This window comes from Acomys minous, assembly GCF_964271855.1.
Source record: "Acomys minous genome assembly, chromosome: 9".
NCBI lineage: Eukaryota > Metazoa > Chordata > Mammalia > Rodentia > Muridae > Acomys > Acomys minous.
In genome coordinates this window covers 120,808,124-120,825,242 of record NC_140490.1, presented here as the reverse complement: position 1 = coordinate 120,825,242, position 17,119 = coordinate 120,808,124, and the positions used below count along the sequence as shown (strand labels likewise).

At 38.1% G+C, this 17,119-nt stretch overlaps 1 protein-coding gene across 5 annotated transcripts in view; it reads left to right on the top strand.

Annotated features, from left to right (window-relative positions):
• Positions 1 to 17,119, top strand: part of RALYL (RALY RNA binding protein like) — a 651,644-nt gene that overhangs the window by 355,266 nt on the left and 279,259 nt on the right. The gene's annotated exons all lie outside the window — the stretch shown is intronic.

Below are 17,119 nucleotides of genomic sequence, written 5' to 3'. Positions count from 1 at the left end.
GAAGAGTAACATTTTTGTAATGTTAAACTAACACAAAATTCATTATCAATGTCTGTCTATTTGAGCATAGCCACTTTCATTTGTGTACAATGAAAGTGTACATGGTCTGTGGGTTTAGCTCTCTAATAGCGTAGATCATTAGTGAGAACAGAGACTAAGGGTCTACAAAGTCCCAAATGTTCACCAGGTGGCCATAAGAGAAATTTACCTTGTTGCTTTTCTATTCAAAAATATATCATTAGTACTCCACCACCTGCTGCATAAATTTAGACTCCTGAACATAACACCTGAACCTCAGTCACCCCAGCAGAAGTTCAACATGTTGCTAAGTTCTGTCTTGGTTTCTGTCCCCTTCGTGGAATCACACACATTTCTCTTCCTTAAATGTTTCTCTCTCCTTTGATAAAATTTAATTGATCTCATCCAATGAATCTTTCTAGGTCTTTATTGATGTATGACTCTGAAATATGCCCTACAGACTTCTATTCTGAATGTTTGTCCCCAACTTATAGGACTATTTTGAAGGTTTTGGATTCTTTAAGATATATGCGCTGGCTGAGTGAGGCAGGTAACTTGGGCCTTCCCTTGAATGCTCTGCCAGTCACTGGCTTCAGTTTAGCTCTCAGGTTCCCATTATTGACTATGTGAACAAACTACCACCTCACGAGCACCATAAACTAAGCCATTTGCTTTTCCATGCCTATGCACCATAAGGATGGAGATCTCTTTAAAATTGTGGGCCAAAATAAGCCTTACCCCCCTTTAAGATCATTGTCAATTGTTTTGTCTCAATGAAATAATAACTAACACTGTCTCCAACCAAAATATTCTGCAACTTTATTGCCAGGATATTTTATGAAACTATGACACAAAAATGTTAGTTTTGTTGGAATGATAAGCTCTTCTTTTACACCTCAGTGGATATCAGTCTTACACTTAGTAATGGATCTATGAGTGTGTATTAAATAAATGAAAATACTCGATATTTGAGTAGACCAACAGCATTTAAAGTATTTAGGTGGAACTTTATACAAGGTTAAAAACAATATCAGCAACAATGGAGAAAGAGACCACTAATTCTGAGAGCAAAGAAACATATACAGAAGGATTTGTGGGGAAGAAATGGAAGAGAGAAAAAGATTTACTTATACTATAATTTCAAAACACAAAAGAAATAATAAAAATGGACAAAAAGATTGATAATAAAAATGACAACAATAAAGTAATAATAAAAATGAATTAAAGCTAATTTATTCTTTAAACACTTTTATATAACCTTGTTTGTTAAGAGGAAGAGAGGGTAGTAGAACACCTGTAGTGTGAAATTGAAAGGAAACATACTGATGAAAGGAAGGTTTAAGCAACAAGTAAGAGAGAGGAAGAGGTGGCGTGAGGTTCAACCAAAACTAAGGACATAGGGAGATCTAATACTTAGTAAGCTGCTCCATTTTTAATTCTCACTCCTAAGCAGGACTTATCCTGCAGTCACCAAATTCTATTCTCAACTTTTCCCAAATCATGTCAGACTATACCATCTCCTCAGGGGGTGAGAAGTTTGTTTGTTTTGTTCTTTACCACACAGAGCTTGCACTGACTGTGAACTAGGATCATACATCTTCTGATTGCATTAGACTCTATCTCTCAGCTTTATGTCTTAAGTTTACATTGTGACTACCTTTACTTTCTCTTCTTTTCCTTCTGATCCTTTGTAGACTACACATGAGGTCTGCCCTTTAAGAGAGTAGGTAAAGCAAGACTGGTATTCCAAAAGAACATTCTCTTGGGAAGGCTGCAGCATGGCTGACATTTTTCTCTCCTTCCAGATCTGTGTTGGCAGGCCTTTGGGATTCTGTGCTCAGTCCATCTGTTAAAAGAGGCCTTTGCCAAGATGGGCTGGATGGTCTGAGAAAATGAGGAGGGAACTTTGAAGACTTGCTTCTATAATGTTGCTTCTCCCAAACAAAGCTTATCACTGGGATTGACATGATTCTGAGCTGACACACTTGCAATTTCACACTGGAAGTAACCATCAGAGTCTGTCCCTAAAAATAAACGTCAGCAACTGTTGACATGTCCACTTGTTTGGAAAAGCTGCAAGTTTAGTGTTTTGATGGCTTAAGTTCAATTAGTTACATAATTGTCGTTTTGGCTAACACAATAATAATTAGGCTTTTTAACTTTTTCATTCATTCAGAAAACACTTGATGAAGTGTACAATATATATAAAGCAAGGTTTTGCTAAAGCTTTACTAACATCTATAATATATTATCTATCATAATCTTGTAAAGGATAATCCCATTTTGTAGGGGAAAATATAGATGAAGAAAACTGATAGACATAGACTGGTCAAGTCCTCAAATTTATACTATTCACTGATAAGATACAAACTTGAAGAAAAATAAAGTCAGATACAGAGTTGAAACCATGTCAGAAGCTGTAACAGAGGTTGCTCACACCCTCTTTTTCAGCAATCCCCTGTCAAGGATTCTGGTACAGGATTTATAGCAGATCATATATAGATCAGATGGCTTTGCTTGTCGCATGCAAGCCTTTTCTGCCTTGTACACAAAAGTACCGGATACAATTGGTGCCACCATTTTACAATGAGGAAGAGAAGAGAGAGAATGAGGCAGGGACGGGAAAGAGAGTCAGAGACAAAGACGCCCAGATAGAGCTTACCTTAGAAGAATTACCAAACGTAACCAGTATCGTCTTCCTCTCCACCTACTGCTAGGAGAGAGAAATAAATCCCTAATGATTTTGATTAGTTAGGAGGATATTCTGCCCTTTACTATTGAATACAAATGTGAACATCAAAATGTACACATAACAAACTACTGGTGCTTCCCTCATCTTCCTGCTCCTGAAATCTTCATTCTAGCTTTTTAGACTAGTTGACTGATTAATTACCTTTGTGTTAAATAATATTATTTATTTAAATAATGACATTTCCCAAGCTTTTTTCTTGGCCTCTTACATTTTCTTGCTGCACTTGGTTTTTCAGCGTACTGACTCCAAGTTAACGCCCCTATCTTGTCACAGAACCACACGGTTTCACAGTGAAATCACCTTCCCTGTGACGTCATATGCATCGGACTATTACACCTGTACTTCAGGGAATTCCTATTGCACCAAAACACAAGCAACAATAATTCCAATTTTGAAACATTGAATATTTGCCATTTTGTGTACTCATTTGTCTAAGTCAAATACCTAGAAGGTATTTCAGATATCTCCACATTTCCACCCTTTTTTTTCTGGCAGGATCAAAGAAATTTCTCTATCTGTAATAACCCTGAATCTATGTGTTCCCTCCTTGTAGCATTGCTCACCTGAACATCTGGAGCAGGCTCTTAATAGATCTCCCTGCCTCAATTCATTCCAATCAGTTTACCAAGAAGGCTACCAAAGTGGGTCTCTAATGGAAACACCTGAGTGCCATTTGTCCATGAAGTTTGTTCCAGAACTTTGCAGAGCATTTAAGGTGTACTGAAAACTAGACCTCAATTTATTTATATAATGCATTTTTTCTTTATGCCTACCAATTACAATTATTTCCATTTATATGGTCAAGATATAGAAATTAAGCATGTGATGTATGTGAAAAATCAGGCTAATATTTTTGGAATATGAACATCACCTTATCTGTTCATACAGTGAGGAGAGGCATAAACACACATATACATTTTATTTTAATTTAAGATTTTATACACACATATTTTTAGATTAAAATATAATTACAGCATTTCTCTCTTTCCTTTCTTCTCTTCAACTCTTCCATGTGTTCCCACATTTGCTTCCTGTCAAATTCATGGCCTTGTTTTCATCAATTATTATTGTTACATATATTCATAAATGCATAAATATATAAATGCAATCTGCTGATTCATTCAGTGTTGCTTGCATGTAGATGATTCGGTTGGATAGCATTGTAAAAGTCTTATCCCTATGGATGACTAATTCTCAGCCTCATCAGTAGGGCTCCTTAAGATTTCTAGGAAATGAACATCGTTTCTACGGGATACAGTCTCACAGCATACCTCTTGTTCCTCTGGGTCTTATACTTTCTTCTCTCTCTTCCAAGATGTTTCCTGAGTCTCACTCAGGTTCAGGAGCTCTAGCCAATGACCCTGGGGCTATATTATAGAAGGAAATGTACTACCACTTTACTAGACCCGGTGGTTAGGATGAAAATGGCGTGACATTATTAGGAGGTATGGCCTTGTTGGAGTAGGCGTGGTCTTGTTGGAGGAAGTGTGTCAGGAGGGCTTTGAGGTTTCAGAAGGTCAAGCCAGGCCCAATGCCATTGTCTCTTCCTGCTGCCTGCCTTTCCAGGTGGGGAATACTCGACTCCTTCTCCAGCACCATGTCCACCTGCATGCCACCAGGATTCCCACAAAGATGACAATGAACTAGATAGACCTCTGTACTGTAAGCCAGACACAACTAAATGTTTTCATTTATAAAAGTTTCCATGGCCATGCCATCTCTCACAGCAATAAAACCCTAAGACATTAGACTAGCATACTAGAATAAACTACATTCTAAAAATTACCCTTAAACCCACAGATAAGTAGCTTGTGTCAAAATATCTCTCACACACCAAAGTAGCTTCACTTTGCAGCAAAGGAAGAATATTATAGAAAACCATAATGGGTTCTGATTATGAGGTGCCTATCCACAACTAAAAACACTTTTAATAATGTCCATAATAAACAACAGAGTAAGATGCAGTATTACTGTAGTAACCTATAGAAATGTTTTTCTGTATAATGTGATATTAGGAAGAGTACCTTTTAGTGTGTAGTCTAGCAAACACTTTGATAATAAAAATACATATACATTCATGGACTCTAAAGTATAATTGGAACATAACAAATGATTCTTGGATAAACGGATAAGTGAACTGTTACACTGTACAAGTACTATGGCTATAGATGGCTGGAAAAAATTCAGATAGAAGAAAATAGGAGGAAAAGACTCTTGTTATGGAATGAGATTTAACTTGGATCAAGAAACAAAAGGGCTGACAATCTGCGTGTGTATGAGAAGGGAGGAACAGAGCAGGGCAGGCGTTGCTATCCCAGGTGAGCCACAGAAAGACCCAGCATGCGCCCTAAGTATTGCAGGCTAGGGGTCCAGCCTGGCCTTTGTTTGAAAAACTGAAATAATGACCCACATTCCTCTGACACAGATGGATATTTGCACTGCAGCTGGAGAGAGCATCCTCTTGTTACAGTTTGATGCTTTATCTGTGTGGGTCACTGTCACTTCATTCAAATCTGCTAAAATGGCTGTTCATAAGGATATGCATGCATCTTACACAAATATAACCATCTATTCAAAGCCGCTTTTCAGGTTTAGTTTGTCTTCTTTTCTAATTTCTTTTCATTTCTTTTTTCCTTTTTTTTTTTTTTCAATTTTTAAAATAGTGTTACTTTTTAGCCTGGTCTTTTTTTTAAATTATTATTATTAGACTACAGTTAATGAACACAAAATATGTAACTGACTAACATTGTGGAAGCCAGAAATTAAATTAAAGTTACTCTTAAGTTTCTTGCTCCTTTAATGTGTTCTGTATTAATTGGAAATTAGAAGGATGTCTCTCCTTTTTGTAAGTGACCTTCTCCTAGTGGTACAACCGTCAACATATCTGACCAGCTTTCTAACGCGAGTGTTTCTATGCCTTGTTTACAATAACAGTTTATTTTATGTTACTTGAAAGAAAGATGTCATTAATATCATGTGGTTGATAAGCTGTCAAAACAAGATCTCCATTTTAGGATTTTTTGTACTTACCTCAGTTGCCTCTGCACCTTGTTTATATATGCAACCCGCAGCCTTACTATTTCCAGCAATATTCTCATTGCAACTGTGAGGTTGGTGTGAGATGCACCGGTTGCCATCTGCATGTTGACTGCCAAAAATAGAGCCTTCCCTCAACAGCTGCTGCCTCTAGAGTATGTCAGTCAGTCTTTCTTAGGAATGTTGTTACTTCCTTCTAATTTGCATTTTAATTTAAATAATTTATCCAAGTATATTTTAAACATAGAAATGTGTACCACAGCCTCTTCATGATATTATTATCTTGGAAATTGTATTATATTTTAATAGTGTTGTTTTCCATCTGTTCTTATCCCCTGTCTAAACCTCGTATCGATTTGAAATCCATCAATGCATCACATTTGGGATTTGTTACCCAGGGAAACTTAACTGTCAGGTTCCCAGTTCCCTTTTAGGCAATGAGGAATGCTCTGTAGCTTTTACTTATTACATGTGATAAATGAAGTAACACAGTGAGTGCATCACATGCTGGACGGCCAGAAGGGAAACCTTTCCAAAGCTCTTTGGTGCCATCATGTGGTGGAGATGATTTTGGGCCTTCTGGTCCTTCATTCTGTTCTGTGTGCACACACAGGTTTTGTTCCATTACCTTCCCAAAATCCAGCTGTCTCACTACCCTTGAAATGTGCATTTTTATTATAAAGTGAATAAGAGAGGTCTTCAAATTTGATTGGAATTGTATTTTACTTTTCAGCCAACCCTCATTTCTTTACTCTCACTTTTTCTCTTCCCTCCTCCTCTTTCACCTTCTTCCTCATTTCCTTTCTAATGTGCAATAAGAGAATAAGAACAAATACATAAGATTATTAGTGACTACAGTTTGTGATCTAAACTATGAATTTTATTAGGATTTCCATCTTAGTACATAATCCCGGGTCTGGGTACCTAAGTATAACCATACAGGCATTAGTCCTCTGTGTTTACTTACAAACATGAATGAGTATCACAGAGAAAACTCTCTAGAAACTCTCAAAAAAGTTATTTTTATCCAATGAAAATCTTCTGTGATGCACTGTCACTGTCGTTACATCATAGTTGTTGTATTATTCATCAGCATGAGGACCAACATCACCTCCATCATTATCACTTGTCATCACTGTATTCACATTATGTGTTCTTACTCCCTCAGTGTTACCTTCCCTCCCTCCCTCCCTCCCTCCCTCCCTCCCTCCTTCCCTTCCTTCCTCCCTCCCTCCCTCCCTTGCTCCCTCCCTCCTTTCCATTTCTCCCTTCCTCCCTCTCTCCCTTTCTCCCTCCCTCCCTCCTTCCTTTCCTCCCTTTCTCCTTCCCTCCCTTCCTTCCTTCCTTCTGTAATTTTCCTGATTCTCATACCTGTCAACCTACAGCTTCTGTGTAGACTACCATATAAACCCATTGTCCACCTGCAGGCTGAGCCCTACTCACAGCTTAGATGTTTTAAACTATATTGTTTAGGTCTTGTCTGTAACTTTGGTTTTATTCTTTGCCACTCATCCTTGCTCATTACTAATTTCATTGTTTAGATTAAAGTCTGTCATGTCAGGGGCACACTCTGAAAATGTTCCGGTCACTGGCTAACCTATTGTCCTTCTCAAAGTGTTGTTCCAGCCGTTGTGAAGAACCGAGAACACCAGTTCTACACTGGGTTAAAACATAGCTCCCAACTCTGACCCTAGTTAAGACTGCAACCTGTAGGTTTCTGCACCAGCCTGTACCCCCTACACCAGCCGGCCTCACATGGATGTCCACTCCCCACATACTGTTGATCTCACATTTACCGCAGGGTAGCCCACGTCTTCTGCATTGTTTCCTGGTCTGGATCATACTCAGTTTGTATTTACTTTGCTATTGCAAGGATGTTTTAGTACTCTTTTGCACATTGAATTACTCCACTTTATTTCTTTGGTAAATTGACCTTAAACGAAAGAATTTATTAACTTCCTCCTCTATAGACACAGAATAAACAATCACCAACAAAAATCCTTAGTTATTTGAGAAGGAATATAGTATAGGTACTACTGACATTGCCTTTGGGAATAACATCTAAATTTATTTGATGGCATGTATCTCCAGTCTTAAAATTAGTAGTGGCTGAGGATATTTTTGTATAATTTTTTTTAATTTACAAACAAAAGAAATACATTTTTGAGCCCTGTACTACACTAAGCATTCTTATATGAAGAAGGTGATATAAAGTTCCTAATAATTTACTTGAATATTATTTGTTTCATCTTTTCCCAGAAATAATTACAGGATATTTTCATTGCATGTTCCTGTGTCAAAGTAGATGCTATATGCATTTACGCATTTATCCAACCTGTGATTTCTATTCAAAGCCCTTTGATTGTATGCAAGTAAGAGATGCTGATACAGGGGTTTAAGTTTACATCTAGAATTCCAATGGCACAGTCACTAAGGAGCAGGATACTATAGATGCTTAGAGTTGTCCCATGGGGGTAAACCAGTCTGCGACACAGGGAAGCGTTCAGAGTCTCAGAACTGAGTTCTAGGTTTGCTCCCATAGTCACGGAGCAGCGTTTTATTTTAGTCCAAAGATTTTATGCAGATGGGTAATGAATACCGTCTATTCACAGGAATGTGTGCTTCAGGAAGAGGAAAATTGAGAGAGGGTAAGAGAAAGGAGAGGGGAAGCGAGGGAGAAAAGGAAGAGGTGGAGAGAGATTAAGGAAAAGTCTGAATTTGCCCACCCAAGAGGCATTCCTTCAGTCGTTCTAGGATGGTTATTTTACTGCTCTTATCTCACCTAATTGGATCAACACCATTACTTTTCTCTCTAATTTTTTTCGTGCTGTATTTATGGATGCTTTTGTTTTCCTTCTCAATTGCTTCTCTTTTCTTCCCATTCCTGTATGCTATAAGAGGAATAAAACCAGAAAAGAATCCTTGTTCCTCACATTGTTGTTTCGTGGGTTTTGCCCTTTCTGGTCAGCTGTCAGTTATATTTGCAGTGATTTGATGGTGAACTGGAGGAAGTGGTAAAGGCAGTTTAAGTTGGAAAGTAATTAAATATGGCTCCAGTGTCATTCAACTTGAATTTCAAAATTGCTTACTCCTAAAGCTGAAGTGTGATAAAGGAAGGCCAGTTGCTTCACTCTCCCTTATGTCAAGTTCATAAGGCAGTCAGAAATATTTAGGACAATAATATTTTTAAATGAGACATTTGGGCAGAGGAGACCTGTTGGCCTGGCTAGTAGTTCACAGCTGGATGGGTCACTGCCATATATTTCAATCACACAACTTAATTATGTCTAAATCAAATTAAGTTGTCATAGTAAGGAAGTTGACCCATTTTTGTATTTGATATAGTGCTGTGATAGTGACATGTAAATACTTCTGATAAATTAAATACTATAATAATATAATTGCTTATAAAAACAGAGGACACAAAGCTGGAATGTGTTTTTCTTAGTATACTAAAATATCATTAATTTATTTTTCTCCAAATGCATATGATTCTGAGACTTTACAAGATTACATCTTAAGCAATGCAAATATATTTGTCATGGCAATAGTGATTCCTAATTTTTTTAAAAACTGCATACACCACAGGTCTTTATACAGATGCTCACTTTCAGGAGTTTTAAGAAAAATATAGGTTTTATTTACTCTGACTGATTTCTATTTAATTAAAACATATGTTAATGACCACTAAATATATACTCCTCTTCTTAGGAAGCATAAAAATAATTTATCTTGAAAGATTAAATTACTGGTGATAAGAGTCATCCTTGGAAACACAGATTTTTATCTCCACTTAATATATTCTACATAAACAAAAAGTTTGGTAAACTATGTATTCAATACGTAGATAAAAACTTGAGGAAAAGAGCTTTGCACAGAGCCAAGGCCATATATCCAAGGAGTCCAGAATCTGAACTCTGACAGGTGTTAAGTGTGAAAGTCAGAGAGTTGAGCTGAAACAAATACCCTCCAGCTGCAGAAAATAAACATTTAAGATCTTGCAGACAGCCAGACTCTAACTTGGAGTTTTCTATCTTTGTTCATCTTTCTTCATTGCATGCAGTACAGCTAAGAGAATTCTCTGACTTGTTTGAAGCATTATAGATGACCTTCTATAGCCACACGATGTGCACAGTCAGCGGAGTTCCTAAGGTTTGATAAGTTCTTTCTAAGGTATAGGGAGGCATGGATAATGGGAGATCTTCAGAGCTGGAACAGCTGTGATTGGGGTTCAAGCATCAGCATCATAGTTTTCTTCAGTCAACATCTGGAGTTTGGGAACGTGTGGAGTGAGACTCGTGCATGTGCCAGAGCTATGACTAATAAGGATGATGATAATCTGACATAAACCATCATTAATAGTGCCTTGTATTAGAAACTCATCAAATAAAATCTCCTTTCTTCTTTTTCTGACCCGTTAAATAGAAAGGACCTGGTGAGGCGCACTGTACGCTGGACAGAAGGGTTCCCTACTGCTCCACTATAGAGTTCTAGCAGATTCTTTTGTTTCAGTTTGTGTTACCTACACGTCCGCTCATATTGCCTCTGTGTGCCTGACGTATGGATCACACCAGTATGAATGTGCCACCACAAAGTTATTTATTAGTCATCTCAAATTCACTGTGATGGATGAAAAGCTTGGAATTTGATTTCTAATTTATGGGCCATAATTTGGATATTTCAAAACAATTTACAATCCTCTAAGCCGAGGGCAGCTCCTGAACCAACACCATGCATTATCATGACATGTGCGCTGTGAATCATGAACTGATATCCCTGCATCGTTAGCCAAGTGCAGTGCATAAAGGTTTTCCTTTTTTAACTTGAAGGCTTTTATTTTGGTGGAGGGTCCCATTCTGATTCCATGCTGCAGTGTGTTTTGTGTCTCTTTAGGTGTGCCACCACTAAAGATTTCTCAGGCTCTGATTGGCTTTTATGACCCTGATAGCTTTGAGGAGAAATGCTCAGGTGTCTTGTAAGACTTTCTACTATTGCGTCTTGTTTGACATTTCTCTCATGGGTGTGTGGAAGGAAAACCACAGACGTCAAACCCGTGCAATTCCAATCTAGAGCACCTGTAACCACAAGACGGACCTACGGAAGCTCATCTTGGTTGATCGTGAAACCAGCTTTCAGCTCTATCACTGAAAATCACTGGCCTCGGTGTGCTTCCTCATGTAGAACTTCTTAGAGGGGCTTATTAGAGGAAGTAATCATGCAAAGCCCACATGTAAGAAGTAGGGAATTCATACATCTTTACATTTGGAGTAAATATATTCATTTGCAGTTACTTGTACATATAAGTGTATTCAATATAGTCAATCACTTACTTATATCAGCGTGGAGTTATTAGGTTACCTTATTGCTGGGCAACATCCTCATTTGGTTGCTCAAATCATCCCATTGTTGAGCATATGGAGCACTTTTAGTTGATGCCCATGTTACATGTCTCCATCAGAAGGCAAGTGAGAGAGAGAGAACACTGTGCTGTTTATCATTGTGGTCCTTGCAATCTGGTGGTGTTGGATGCCACAGGCTCACACTATCTACTTCCTGTTCCTCCTGCAAGCAGCTATGCACCCAACAGTGCTCGTTACTAGAATTCCCTTGCTTTTAGTTATTTGGATTTTAATGGCTACATTCACTGTGTTATTTTTTATCATAGTTAATTCTACCCTTTATGTTTTTTAAAGTAACATTTCAAGAAAATGTCACTGAGTGCATTCCAGATGTATTTCTTCAGATAAGTCATCTGGTGCCATGAGGCTTGATGATGAAAATGCCACTAACTTCTAAGAAGTTTTTATCTGTCTTAAGTAAATAATGTTGATTAATTTTATAGAAAAGCAGTGCTGATATGCACATTCTCCACACACAAAAAAATTTGCCAGATATTTTTTCCTAGAATGGCAGCCATTTGCTATTTCTTAGACCACATTGGTTTATAAGATTTAAGAAATGCAGATCTAGAACAGAAAATAATTCAGGGTCAGCATTGACAATTTGCTACTTGACTCATAGCTCAGAAAACGTATAGTTAAGTATTACATGGAGAAATTAGATACATATAAGCATGTTGATTACATGTATATATGAGTATTTATATGAAAGCTAGGATTGTAGCTGGACACTTCATCATAGTATCTAAAGGTTTGGTTAAAAAGACACTGAATAAATATTTGCATATTACAAATTAGTAATTTCATTGATGAATTAATTTATTACATTTGAGTACTGCAGTAAGGTATAGCCAAACATTGCCTATTTACACACATTGTACTTTTCCAGAATATCTGTTACTTACTTTTTATAAGATTTATTGAATGCATATTTCTCTGTTATATATATATGTGTGTGTGTGTGTGTGTGTGTGTGTGTGTGTATACATCAGTGCATAGGTGGATAGATGGATAGATAGATGATAGAATCTTTCCATAGAGGGCACCACTTAGCAGATTACTCTTTTAATACTTTCACATTATTGTTGTGTGCAAATGATATGTGTGTGTGGGTACACGTGCCACCGTATACACATGCAGGTAATTCTGAGGAGTTTGTTCTTCCCTTTTACTTTTAGGTAGACTCTGGGGTTTGAACTGAGGTCCTCTGGCTTGGACGGCAATGTTTCACTCACTGAGCATCTTGTGCCCCAAGTAGCATAATTTTCCAGCTTTGTTTATAAGTGACTTACCGCCTCCAGAGAAGCAAATACGGAATTTGTAACTGTGAAGAAATACTATTTCGTGTGTATTTGGAAGTATCAATTTCTAAAAATTAATTTACCATTACTTTAAAATAGTTCTATGTGTTTATCTTTCTTATTATTAAGAGTTTTATAAGATTTCTCCAATTTTAATTTATATTTAAAAACCATAAATTCATCCATTGTGTTCTGAGCATGTCATTCCCTTTCATCATCTCCTCCCACACTCATTCCATTCCCACCCAAGTTCTGTCCCTATCAATTTTTAACCCACGGAGCTTCATGAGAACTCACTGTGTACTCTTTGGTATGTGGCCATCTACCGGACAGTGTTAGGCCTACCAGACCTTTAAAGAAATCTAAATCTCTCTTGCTAACAGCTCCTCAACTCAGAGTGGACCTTCATGTCCATGTGCCTTTCCATGCTTGGACTTCTTTTTTCTAAATGTAGATTGAGCTTCCATAGATCTTTGTATGTAACTATCGTAACTGCCGTAAGTTCACATGTGCAACTATACTGTGGTGTCTGGAAACCACCATTTTCTGGTATCATTCCCCACACATATGAAGACTGTGGCTGTTGTAATAAACCTTCCTCCTGTTCTGCAATGATTCTCACACCCTGGGTACAGCATGTGTAGCACAGGTGTTCCATTTAGGGATGGCCGTTTTGTAGTCATGCATTTCTGCACCTTGACTAGTGGTAGGCCACTATGTTCATTGTCATCTACTGCAAACAGAAGCTTCACTAATGGAGTTTTAAACAGTACACTACTCTAAGGGTGTAATAAGAAACCATTAGGAATCAGTTCTACACTTTGTCTCATTAGCAGAGTGATAGCAGTTGGTCCTTCCTCCGTGCCTGTGGCCTGCCTAGCCACAAGTTCTCAGCTCTGGTAACTGTGACAGGCATGGGTTCTATCTTGTGGAGTGCACCTTAAATCCCATCAGGAAGTGGTTGTTTATTCTCATGACATTTGCAGCACTACTGCATCAGTAGGCACACCATGCCAGTGGCAGGAAGGTCATCACTATACCTTACAGTTTTCTCACCTGATTAAGACTGATGATGAACTTTCTCCTCCAGCAGCATAATTAGCACGTTTTAGCACTATAAATGCTAGTCAATAGGGATAAAACTTCCTGACCAACACCAGCTTGATTAAGAAAAAATTTAAATACAAGACTATTAGCTTGTTTTCTAGCATAAACTAATCATTTTCTGGTTATGCTTTGACTTACTGCCATGATGTTTTATAATAAGAACTTTTCTATATTTCTAGTACTCAAATTTAGTTTTATTTCTTTATAGTTTATTATCTATAATGTGTATCAGTGAAGTGTAAGAAACTTCAGTTGCCATAATGACAGCATCAAAATACTCATGATTATTTGTTGACTATAAAACATATAAATACACATGGTTACATCAGTTACCAGGTTGGCAAATGTCATAAAATTGTTCAAAAAGACATAGTTGAATTGGAAAGCATTTCTTGTGATAATAACCTGCGCTGCAAGCAGTGCTGCTTGTAGATATGACGTTTATCACACTTGCAGTTTCTTTTCTTTTCTTTCTTTCTTTCTTTTTTTTTTTTTTTTTTTTTTTTTTTTTGAGAAAGTGTTTCTCTGTGTAGCCTTGGCTGACCAGGCTGGCCTCGAACTCACAGCAATCCGCCTGCCTCTGCCTCCTGAGTGCTGTGATTAACGGTGTGCACCACCATGGCTGGCATCTTATCCTTTCTTAAAGAATGTTTACTTTAATTGCAAGAGAAGTTAGAAAATATACAGGTCTATATTTTCTTAGAGAATTACTTGATATCAGTTAGTACAGAAAGGAAAATTACAAGCAACATTTACATGTCTTCAGAATAAACTAGAAATAAAAAGAATGAAACAACTTCTGCTCAGTGCACTCGAAGCAGCATTGCTAATGTTGTTTTTACATGCATGAGAATGAATCTACTGTGACACTGTGCCAAGAACAAACAAACAAAATAGCCACTACATGTAAATTGCTTGTCCTTTTCAGTAAATACTAATTCAGTTACAGTTGTAAAATCCACTGTGCAAAATGGATTATCTTCCCTTTTCCCTTTAGGATGATTGAAACATATTTACTTGTGATCTAAGTTTAGGCTCAGTAGAAGCTCCTGAAAAGATTAAGATTTTATGACTTGTTTAAGTAAAGAATTTAATCAAATATGACAAAGATATATAAGCAACCAGAGTTTCAATGTAAATGGATATAAGTGGGCAGAGTCACACTTGTCTTCCAGAAGTATTGTCTGAAACCCCAAATCTTCAATTTTCATGAAAACTAAAAAAGAATGCTTAATAAAGTTAAGGTCTGTAAACCCTCACTTGAAGAAAGGAAAACACAAAAGTTTTAACTCTTTGGGCATAACTAGTTGTCTTGTGAAATAATCCGTTCTCCACATTCACACTACAGAGCTGTGCTGTCTTGGTCGTAGTAGTAACACAATCTAGGGAGTGCCTCTCATGCTGTAACTAACTGAAGCCTCAGTAGCATTTAATGAAGGAGCAACTACTGCTACCCTCGTTTTTGATATGTCAAGGGGAAGTAAGTTGTCTTTAGGAACAGTGAAACCTCACATGATGGTTCAGTGTAACTAAGGGAAGACCCTGTTTCACTGGTGAAGCTCTGTTGATCCCTTACAAGAGCAAACTGAAAGGAAGGACGATTGTAAATAACAGTGACCGGTTGAAGTCCTGACATCCTCCTAGGTCCCACCTCCACTCAGATCTTTTCTTAATTTGTTCAGGATTATATTTTACAGTCAGGAACGTCCCTACATTTTTATATTCAGGGACAGTTTATCTCAGGAGCCTTGAAGCAGATACTACTCAGGGTTTGTAATTCCACTGAACTTGAGGTCTGTCAGCCTATTTGCGGTACGATGCGTTGCTTTGAGATGCCTTTTCATTTCAGATATCAATTTCAGCATTTGGACGTTTCTGTAAAGTAGGGAAACAGAGGCCGATTTTTCTCCTTCTGTGTGTGCCTCCCCTGTCACCCAGGCGGACCCTGTCCTTCTGCCTTTCTCAATAATAGATTATTTAACTTGAGGATGATTTACTGCCTCCTACTTAGAGAAGTTAAAAAGGACCTAAGAAATCCTGAACCCTGGATCCGTCCTTTCACAGAGGCCTGGCGAATCAGGGTCGGCCATTCCCCTTAGGAACGAAGGCTGTAGCTCTCTTGTTTCACACAGTATTCTTTGGAAACATTTACATATATTAGATGGTGTGACATTTTATAAAATAGTTTGAACCCACAGAACAGATTTTCTCAGTTAGCCAGGAGAATATGGTGACTGGATCCCACATGCATGCCTGACCTTTGTAAAGCAATGAGTTCCTTTCAAAGTGTCTGTGAATGACAAACAAACAGGGATTATGGGTGTAAATTGTTATTTCCTTGTTTGCTGTTATAATCTCAGTCTTTCTCATTATGCCTGATAGCTAGAGCACATCCAAAAATTATTTAATAAATCGACATTAGCTACATTTTAACTTCTAGTAGTATTTTCCCACAAAGTTATAGGAGACTTAGACTATATGTATATACACTTGAGTATGTTCATCTGCATTTGTGTGTGCATACACAGGCATACAAGCATGTGGGTGCATAAATAGAGAGGCCAGAGGTTGACATTAGGTGTCTTCCTCAAACGCCCCCACCTTATTTTTTGAGATGTGCTCACTCACTAATTCAGCAAGCCCTAAGGAACTTCACGTCTGCAGCTCCACAGACCTGGGATTGCAGAATCAAGCTACCCCATCTGGAATTTCCAGTCGCGAACTGGGAACAAAAACTTATATCCTTGTCTTGCACAGCAAGTATTTTGCCAAATGACCCGCTTCCTCGGTCACTTACATTTTTATGAAATATTATGCAGTGGCTTTTACTGCCATTCCAGGTTCTGCTTCTGGCCTTAGGACATCCAGGCACTGTTGTGCATAGATGTTGGCTGGGTAGGGAAGCATGACCTCTGTATGCGGCGAGTGTGGCTGTGGTAGGGAATCCTTCTCCGTGCTGATTTTCAGTGAAACAGCTCTCTTTATTCAGGGTAATAAAGGCTATAAAACTTGGGGAGGTGGGTAGGTGTTTTCTGCGTGAGTTCACATCACTGACTGGGACTGCTTCAATTGCTCCTAGAATAATCCCAGGAGGTAGCTGGGCCTGTCCTTTATAAGGGAACAGGAAGTGTTAGCCTGAAACCTGGCCACCAGGCTACATGACTACTGCAAGTGTGGCGGAAGTGGAGGTAAGCAAGGCTTTTATGCATCCACCAGGGCACGCAGGCGCAGAACAGGGACAGAGAGATCTTCACTCCTGCCAGTCTCAAGATGAGGTTTTCAAGGTTTGGACAGATGCCGACCTCACTCAGGCTCCAGGCCTGTTTCCCTGGTTCCGAGTCTCATTTGTCCCATACTTTACCTACTTCTCTATACTTTATTACACTTAGTTTACTTTGAGTAACTTAACTAGATCCAGTGTACTCTTGGAAAATCATCTACTTGTGTTAGCATTTATGTCTCAAATGGATCTGCTTTAGACAGTCCATTTCCTGCTTCTATATTTA